Source organism: Entelurus aequoreus, linkage group LG11 (assembly GCF_033978785.1).
Source record: "Entelurus aequoreus isolate RoL-2023_Sb linkage group LG11, RoL_Eaeq_v1.1, whole genome shotgun sequence".
In the NCBI taxonomy this organism is placed as follows: domain Eukaryota; kingdom Metazoa; phylum Chordata; class Actinopteri; order Syngnathiformes; family Syngnathidae; genus Entelurus; species Entelurus aequoreus.
The window spans coordinates 695,386-705,385 of record NC_084741.1 but is presented as its reverse complement, the minus strand read 5'-3'; positions in this window follow the sequence as shown (position 1 = coordinate 705,385).

Genomic DNA, 10,000 nt, shown 5'->3' with positions numbered 1-10,000 from the left:
TGTGTGTATGCATGTGTGTATCTGTTTAAATGTGTTTATCTGTGTGTATGTGTTTAGTTTTGTGTGAGTGTGTATGCATGTGTGTATCTGTTTGAAATGTGTCTATCTGTGTGTATGTGTTTAGTTTTGTGTGACTATGTATCTGTGTATCTGTTTGAAATGTGTGCGTTTATCAATTTGTATGTGTTTGTGTGTATTTGTGTGAATGTTTACCTGTTTGTGTGTTATTTTGTGTGTGTAAGTGTTTCTGTTTGTGTACGTATGTTTATCTGTGTGTGTGCATTTGTGTGTAAGTATGTTTATCTGTGTGTGCATTTGTTTGTATGTACGTGCGTTTATTTGTGTGTCAGTGTAATTGTGTTTATCATTTTGTTTCATTTTGTGCTTATTTGAGTGTGTTTTTTTGTGTGTATCCGTGTGTTTGTTTTTGTGTACATCTTTTTGAATGTGTGTGTGTGTGCGTGTGTACATAGCGTGCTCCAGTTGCTTGTGTGCCCTGTGTGTCAAAAGAGGAAGTTGTGCGTCTGCCGTTTCCTCTTTTCGGGTCACGGGGTGTGGACCAGCGAGCTCCTGTGACTCCCCGCCGTGCGCTGGTGGTGGTGGTGGTGGTGGTGGTGGTGATTCAGCTCTGCTCGTCAGCCAGTTGTCACAAACGGCGTTTCAGGGAAAGTGAATACATCCCAAATGCAAGGGGAATTCCCAAGAAAAACAAGCTTTTTATGGTGTTTATCAATTGTTCTTGGAACAAAATGCAGCACATGCCAGTTATGTCACATGTTACCCCTCATTGTGTCACCTGTTACACCTCATTGTGTCACCTGTTACACCTCATTGTGTCACCTGTTACACCTCATTGTGTCACATGTTACACCTCATTATGTCACCTGTTACACCTCATTGTGTCACCTGTTACACCTCATTGTGTCACATGTTACACCTCATTGTGTCACCTGTTACACCTCATTGTGTCACATGTTACACCTCATTGTGTCACCTGTTTCACCTCATTGTGTCACATGTTACACCTCATTGTGTCACATGTAACACCTCATTGTGTCACATGTTACACCTCATTGTGTCACATGTTACACCTCATTGTCACATGTTACACCTCATTATGTCACATGTTACACCTCATTGTGTCACATGTTACACCTCATTATGTCACATGTTACACCTCATTGTGTCACATGTTGAATTTCATTGTGTCACATGTTACACCTCATTATGTCACATGTTACACCTCATTGTGTCACATGTTACACCTCATTGTGTCACATGTTACACCTCATTGTGTCACCTGTTACACCTCATTGTGTCACATGTTACACCTCATTGTGTCACATGTTACACCTCATTGTGTCACATGTTACACCTCATTGTGTCTCATGTTACACTTCATTGTGTCACATGTTACACCTCATTGTGTCACATGTTACACCTCATTGTGTCACATGTTACACCTCATTGTGTCACATGTTACACCTCATTGTGTCACATGTTACACCTCATTGTGTCACCTGTTACATCTCATTGTGTCACCTGTTACACCTCATTGTGTCACATGTTACACCTCATTGTGTCACATGTTACACCTCATTGTGTCACATGTTACACCTCATTGTGTCTCATGTTACACCTCATTGTGTCTCATGTTACACCTCATTGTGTCACATGTTACACCTCATTGTGTCACCTGTTACATCTCATTGTGTCACATGTTACACCTCATTGTGTCACATGTTACACCTCATTGTGTCACCTGTTACACCTCATTGTGTCACATGTTACACCTCATTGTGTCACCTGTTACACCACATTGTGTCACATGTTACACCTCATTGTGTCACCTGTTACACCTCATTGTGTCACCTGTTACACCTCATTGTGTCACATGTTACGCCTCATTGTGTCACATGTTACGCCTCATTGTGTCACATGTTACGCCTCATTGTGTCACATGTTACGCCTCATTGTGTCACATGTTATGCCTCATTGTGTCACATGTTACACCTCATTGTGTCACATGTTACACCTCATTGTGACACATGTTACACCTCATTGTGTCACATGTTACACCTCATTGTGGCACCTGTTACACCTCATTGTGTCACATGTTACACCTCATTGTGTCACCTGTTTCTCCTCATTGTGTCACATGTTACACCTCATTGTGTCACATGTTACACCCCATTGTGTCACCTGTTACACCTCATTGTGTCACATGTTACACCTCATTGTGGCACCTGTTACACCTCATTGTGTCACATGTTACACCTCATTGTGTCACCTGTTACACCTCATTGTGTCACATGTTACACCTCATTGTGTCACCTGTTTCTCCTCATTGTGTCACATGTTACACCTCATTGTGTCACATGTTACACCCCATTGTGTCACATGTTAAATTTCATTGTGTCACATGTTACACCTCATGTCACATGTTACAGCTCATTGTGTCACATGTTATGCCTCATTGTGTCACATGTTACACCTCATTGTGTCACCTGTTACACCTCATTGTGTAACCTCTTACACCTCATTGTGTCACATGTTACACCTCATTGTTTCACATGTTACACCTCATTGTGTCACCTGTTACACCTCATTGTGTCACATGTTACACCTCATTGTGTCACCTGTTACACCTCATTGTGTCACCTGTTACACCTCATTGGATCACATGATACAGCTCATTGTGTCACCTGTTACACCTCATTGTGTCACATGTTACACCTCATTGTGTCACATGTTACACCTCATTGTGTCACATGTTACACCTCATTGTGTCTCATGTTACACTTCATTGTGTCACATGTTACACCTCATTGTGTCACATGTTACACCTCATTGTGTCACATGTTACACCTCATTGTGTCACATGTTACACCTCATTGTGTCACATGTTACACCTCATTGTGTCACCTGTTACATCTCATTGTGTCACCTGTTACACCTCATTGTGTCACATGTTACACCTCATTGTGTCACCTGTTACACCACATTGTGTCACATGTTACACCTCATTGTGTCACCTGTTACACCTCATTGTGTCACCTGTTACACCTCATTGTGTCACATGTTACGCCTCATTGTGTCACATGTTACGCCTCATTGTGTCACATGTTACGCCTCATTGTGTCACATGTTACGCCTCATTGTGTCACATGTTATGCCTCATTGTGTCACATGTTACACCTCATTGTGTCACATGTTACACCTCATTGTGACACATGTTACACCTCATTGTGTCACATGTTACACCCCATTGTGTCACCTGTTACACCTCATTGTGTCACATGTTACACCTCATTGTGGCACCTGTTACACCTCATTGTGTCACATGTTACACCTCATTGTGTCACCTGTTACACCTCATTGTGTCACATGTTACACCTCATTGTGTCACCTGTTTCTCCTCATTGTGTCACATGTTACACCTCATTGTGTCACATGTTACACCCCATTGTGTCACATGTTAAATTTCATTGTGTCACATGTTACACCTCATGTCACATGTTACAGCTCATTGTGTCACATGTTATGCCTCATTGTGTCACATGTTACACCTCATTGTGTCACCTGTTACACCTCATTGTGTAACCTCTTACACCTCATTGTGTCACATGTTACACCTCATTGTTTCACATGTTACACCTCATTGTGTCACCTGTTACACCTCATTGTGTCACATGTTACACCTCATTGTGTCACCTGTTACACCTCATTGTGTCACCTGTTACACCTCATTGGATCACATGATACAGCTCATTGTGTCACCTGTTACACCTCATTGTGTCACATGTTACACCTCATTGTGTCACATGTTACACCTCATTGTGTCACATGTTACACCTCATTGTGTCTCATGTTACACTTCATTGTGTCACATGTTACACCTCATTGTGTCACATGTTACACCTCATTGTGTCACATGTTACACCTCATTGTGTCACATGTTACACCTCATTGTGTCACATGTTACACCTCATTGTGTCACCTGTTACATCTCATTGTGTCACCTGTTACACCTCATTGTGTCACATGTTACACCTCATTGTGTCACATGTTACACCTCATTGTGTCACATGTTACACCTCATTGTGTCTCATGTTACACCTCATTGTGTCTCATGTTACACCTCATTGTGTCACATGTTACACCTCATTGTGTCACCTGTTACATCTCATTGTGTCACATGTTACACCTCATTGTGTCACATGTTACACCTCATTGTGTCACCTGTTACACCTCATTGTGTCACATGTTACACCTCATTGTGTCACCTGTTACACCACATTGTGTCACATGTTACACCTCATTGTGTCACCTGTTACACCTCATTGTGTCACCTGTTACACCTCATTGTGTCACATGTTACGCCTCATTGTGTCACATGTTACGCCTCATTGTGTCACATGTTACGCCTCATTGTGTCACATGTTACGCCTCATTGTGTCACATGTTATGCCTCATTGTGTCACATGTTACACCTCATTGTGTCACATGTTACACCTCATTGTGACACATGTTACACCTCATTGTGTCACATGTTACACCTCATTGTGGCACCTGTTACACCTCATTGTGTCACATGTTACACCTCATTGTGTCACCTGTTTCTCCTCATTGTGTCACATGTTACACCTCATTGTGTCACATGTTACACCCCATTGTGTCACCTGTTACACCTCATTGTGTCACATGTTACACCTCATTGTGGCACCTGTTACACCTCATTGTGTCACATGTTACACCTCATTGTGTCACCTGTTACACCTCATTGTGTCACATGTTACACCTCATTGTGTCACCTGTTTCTCCTCATTGTGTCACATGTTACACCTCATTGTGTCACATGTTACACCCCATTGTGTCACATGTTAAATTTCATTGTGTCACATGTTACACCTCATGTCACATGTTACAGCTCATTGTGTCACATGTTATGCCTCATTGTGTCACATGTTACACCTCATTGTGTCACCTGTTACACCTCATTGTGTAACCTCTTACACCTCATTGTGTCACATGTTACACCTCATTGTTTCACATGTTACACCTCATTGTGTCACCTGTTACACCTCATTGTGTCACATGTTACACCTCATTGTGTCACCTGTTACACCTCATTGTGTCACCTGTTACACCTCATTGGATCACATGATACAGCTCATTGTGTCACCTGTTACACCTCATTGTGTCACATGTTACACCTCATTGTGTCTCATGTTACACCTCATTGTGTCACCTGTTACACCTCATTGTGTCACCTGTTACACCTCATTGGATCACATGATACAGCTCATTGTGTCACCTGTTACACCTCATTGTGTCACCTGTTACACGTCATTGTGTCACCTGTTACACCTCATTGTGTCACATGATACACCTCATTGTGTCACCTGTTACACCTCATTGTGTCACCAAACAATCCCCTATGGATACCATTATTCCATGTTTTACGTACAAATTGATGAATAAGATATATTTGCATTTAAAATCCTAAGTCAGGGAGAAAAGTATTTTATCTTGACAACATTGTTGGGAATATTTGTTTAGAATTCAGGGGTGATCAAGAAATGTCAACAAAAAAAAAGTAAAGTTTTCATATATTAGCCACACCTAAGTCACACACACAGTGGTGGTGAAAAGTGTACATACACTTGTAAAGAACATCATGTCATGACTGTCTTGACTTTACAATCATTTCTACAACTCTTATTTTTAGCGCCTTCTTATTCTTTTGTTACCTTCTAGAATGTTACTAACTCTTCATCTCATCTTTCTATCATCTTCTCTTTTCTTTTGTTACCTTCTAGAACGTTACTAACTCTTCATCTTTTTAGCACCTGCTCTTTTCTTTTGTTACCTTCTAGAACGTTATTAACTCGTCATATTTTTAGCACCTTCTCTTTTCTTTTGTTACCTTTTAGAACGTTACTAACTCGTCATATTTTAGCACCTTATTTTCTTTTGTTACCTTCTAGAACTTTACTAACTCGTCCTCTTTTTAGCGCCTTCTTTTTACTTGTTACCTTCTAGAACGTTACTAACTCGTCATCTTTTTCGCACCTTCTCTTTTCTTTTGTAACCTTCTCGAACGTTACTAACTCGTCTTTTTAGCCACTTCTCTTTTTTTTGTTACCTTCTAGAACGTTACTAACTCGTCATCTTTTTAGCGCCTTCTCTTTTCTTTTGTTACCTTCTCGAACGTTACTAACTCGTCTTTTTAGCCACTTCTCTTTTTTTTGTTACCTTCTAGAACGTTACTAACTTGTCATCTTTTTAGCGCCTTCTCTTTTCTTTTGTTACCTTCTAGAACGTTACTAACTTGTCATCTTTTTAGCACCTTCTCTTTTCTTTTGTTACCTTCTAGAACGTTACTAACTTGTCATCTTTTTAGCACCTACGCTTTTCTTTTGTTACCTTCTAGAACGTTACTAACTCGTCATCTTTTTCGCACCTACGCTTTTCTTTTGTTACCTTCTAGAACGTTACTAACTCGCCATCTTTTTCGCACTTTCTCTTTTCTTTTATAACCTTCTAGAACGTTACTAACTCGTCATCTTTTTCGCACCTACGCTTTTCTTTTGTTACCTTGTAGGACGTTACTAACTTGTCATCTTTTTAGCACCTTCTCTTTTCTTTTGTTACCTTCTAGAACGTTACTAACTTGTCATCTTTTTCGCACCTACTCTTTTCTTTTGTTACCTTCTAGAACGTTACTAACTCGTCATCTTTTTAGCGCCTTCTCTTTTCTTTTGTTACCTTCTAGAACGTTACTAACTCGCCATCTTTTTCGCACCAACTCTTTTCTTTTTTTACCTTCTAGAACGTTACTAACTCGTCATCTTTTTAGCGCCTTCTCTTTTCTTTTGTTACCTTCTAGAACGTTACTAACTCGTCACCTTTTTAGTGCCTTCTCTTTTCTTTTGTTACCTTCTAGAACGTTACTAACTCGTCATCTTTTTAGTGCCTTCTCTTTTCTTTTGTTACCTTCTAGAACGTTACTAACTTGTCATCTTTTTAGCACCTACGCTTTTCTTTTGTTACCTTCTAGAACGTTACTAACTCGTCATCTTTTTCGCACCTACGCTTTTCTTTTGTTACCTTCTAGAACGTTACTAACTCGCCATCTTTTTCGCACCTTCTCTTTTCTTTTGTTACCTTCTAGAACGTTACTAACTCGTCATCTTTTTCGCACCTACGCTTTTCTTTTGTTACCTTGTAGGACGTTACTAACTTGTCATCTTTTTAGCACCTTCTCTTTTATTTTGTTACCTTCTAGAACGTTACTAACTTGTCATCTTTTTCGCACCTACTCTTTTCTTTTGTTACCTTCTAGAACGTTACTAACTCGTCATCTTTTTAGCGCCTTCTCTTTTCTTTTGTTACCTTCTAGAACGTTACTAACTCGCCATCTTTTTCGCACCAACTCTTTTCTTTTTTTACCTTCTAGAACGTTACTAACTCGTCATCTTTTTAGCGCCTTCTCTTTTCTTTTGTTACCTTCTAGAACGTTACTAACTCGTCACCTTTTTAGTGCCTTCTCTTTTCTTTTGTTACCTTCTAGAACGTTACTAACTCGTCATCTTTTTAGTGCCTTCTCTTTTCTTTTGTTACCTTCTAGAACGTTACTAACTCGTCATCTTTTTAGCACCTACTCTTTTCTTCTGTTACCTTCTCGAACGTTACTAACTCGTCTTTTTAGCCACTTCTCTTTTTTTGTTACCTTCTACAACGTTACTAACTCGTCATCTTTTTCGCACCTACGCTTTTCTTTTGTTACCTTCTAGAACGTTACTAACTTGTCATCTTTTTCGCACCTACGCTCTTCTTTTGTTACCTTCTAGAACGTTACTAACTCGTCATCTTTTTAGCGCCTTCTCTTTTCTTTTGTTACCTTCTAGAACGTTACTAACTCGTCATCTTTTTCGCACCTACGCTTTTCTTTTGTTACCTTCTAGAACGTTACTAACTCGTCATCTTTTTCGCACCTACGCTTTTCTTTTGTTACCTTCTAGAACGTTACTAACTCGTCATCTTTTTCGCACCTACGCTTTTCTTTTGTTACCTTCTAGAACGTTCCTAACTCGTCATCTTTTTAGCGCCTTCTCTTTTCTTTTGTTACCTTCTAGAACGTTACTAACTCGTCATCTTTTTCGCACCTACGCTTTTCTTTTGTTACCTTCTAGAACGTTACTAACTCGTCATCTTTTTCGCACCTACGCTTTTCTTTTGTTACCTTCTAGAACGTTACTAACTCGTCATCTTTTTAGCGCCTTCTCTTTTCTTTTGTTACCTTCTAGAACGTTACTAACTCGTCATCTTTTTAGTGCTTTCTCTTTTCTTTTGTTACCTTCTAGAACGTTACTAACTCGTCATCTTTTTAGTGCCTTCTCTTTTCTTTTTTTACCTTCTAGAACGTTACTAACTCGTCATCTTTTTCGCACCTACGCTTTTCTTTTGTCAACCTTCTAGAACGTTACTAACTCGTCATCTTTCTAGCGCCTTCTCTTTTCTTTTGTTACCTTCTAGAACGTTACTAACTCACCATCTTTTTCGCACCAACTCTTTTCTTTTGTTACCTTCTAGAACGTTACTAACTCGCCATCTTTTTCGCACCAACTCTTTTCTTTTGTTACCTTCTAGAACGTTACTAACTTGTCATCTTTTTCGCACCTACTCTTTTCTTTTGTTACCTTCTAGAACGTTACTAACTTGTCATCTTTTTAGCACCTTCTCTTTTCTTTTTTTACCTTCTAGAACGTTACTAACTTGTCATCTTTTTAGCACCTTCTCTTTTCATTTGTTACCTTCTAGAACGTTACTGACTCGTCATCTTTTTCGCACCTTCTCTTTTCTTTTGTTACCTTCTAGAACGTTACTAACTCGTCATCTTTTTAGCGCCTTTCTTTTCTTTTGTTACCTTCTAGAACGTTACTAACTTGTCATCTTTTTAGCGCCTTCTCTTTTCTTTTGTTACCTTCTAGAACGTTACTAACTTGTCATCTTTTTAGCACCTACGCTTTTCTTTTGTTACCTTCTAGAACGTTACTAACTCGTCATCTTTTTAGCGCCTTTCTTTTCTTTTGTTACCTTCTAGAACGTTACTAACTCGCCATCTTTTTCGCACCAACTCTTTTCTTTTGTTACCTTCTAGAACGTTACTAACTCGTCATCTTTTTCGCACCTACGCTTTTCTTTTGTTAACCTTCTAGAACGTTACTAACCCGTCATCTTTCTAGCGCCTTCTCTTTTCTTTTGTTACCTTCTAGAACGTTACTAACTCGTCATCTTTTTAGCACCAACTCTTTTCTTTTGTTACCTTCTAGCAGGTTAATAACTCGTCATCTTTTTCGCACCTACTCTTTTCTTTTGTTACCTTCTCGAACGTTACTAACTCGTCTTTTTAGCCACTTCTCTTTTTTTTGTTACCTTCTAGAACGTTACTAACTCGTCATCTTTTTAGCGCCTTCTCTTTTCTTTTGTTACCTTTTAGAACGTTACTAACTCGTCATATTTTTAGCACCTTCTCTTGTCTTTTGTTGCCTTTTAGAACGTTACTAACTCGTCATATTTTAGCACCTTATTTTCTTTTGTTACCTTCTAGAACTTTACTAACTCGTCATATTTTTAGCGCCTTCTTTTTACGTGTTACCTTCTAGAACGTTACTAACTCGCCATCTTTTTAGCACCTTCTCTTTTCTTTTGTTAGCTTCTAGCAGGTTACTAACTTGTCTTTTTAGCCACTTCTCTTTTTTTTGTTACCTTCTAGAACGTTACTAACTCGTCATCTTTTTAGCGCCTTCTCTTTTCTTTTGTTACCTTCTAGAACGTTACTAACTCGTCATCTTTTTAGCGCCTTCTCTTTTCTTTTGGTACCTTTTAGAACGTTACTAACTCGTCATCTTTCTAGCGCCTTCTCTTTTCTTTTGTTACCTTCTAGAACGTTACTAACTCGTCATCTTTTTAGCGCCTTCTCTTTTCTTTTGGT